This window comes from Penaeus monodon, chromosome 30 (assembly GCF_015228065.2).
Source record: "Penaeus monodon isolate SGIC_2016 chromosome 30, NSTDA_Pmon_1, whole genome shotgun sequence".
In the NCBI taxonomy this organism is placed as follows: domain Eukaryota; kingdom Metazoa; phylum Arthropoda; class Malacostraca; order Decapoda; family Penaeidae; genus Penaeus; species Penaeus monodon.
The window spans coordinates 26,721,528-26,721,746 of NC_051415.1; the positions used below are offsets into that span (position 1 = coordinate 26,721,528).

At 33.3% G+C, this 219-nt stretch overlaps 1 protein-coding gene across 1 annotated transcript in view; it reads left to right on the forward strand.

Moving 5' to 3' along the window:
- LOC119592676 (E3 ubiquitin-protein ligase RBBP6-like) overlaps window positions 1-219 on the forward strand; it is a gene marked incomplete at its 3' end in the record, with an annotated part of 55,147 nt that overhangs the window by 49,534 nt on the left and 5,394 nt on the right.

A 219-nucleotide genomic window follows, 5' to 3' on the forward strand; every position in this document is an offset into this window, starting at 1 on the left:
CCATACTTCACGATCAAACCATTTCATACACCATGAATAATAATGAGCTTCATACCTCAGAATTTCCCTATCTTTTCTGCAAACCTTCTAGTCCCTGTAACCCATATTCCCATTACTCATCCTTCACTAGGGCATACCACTGAATGTATGCTACCTTATAGACCATTTCCCGAAAATATATTTTTCAAAAAATTTTTTTTCTTTTTATATAAAAAACGA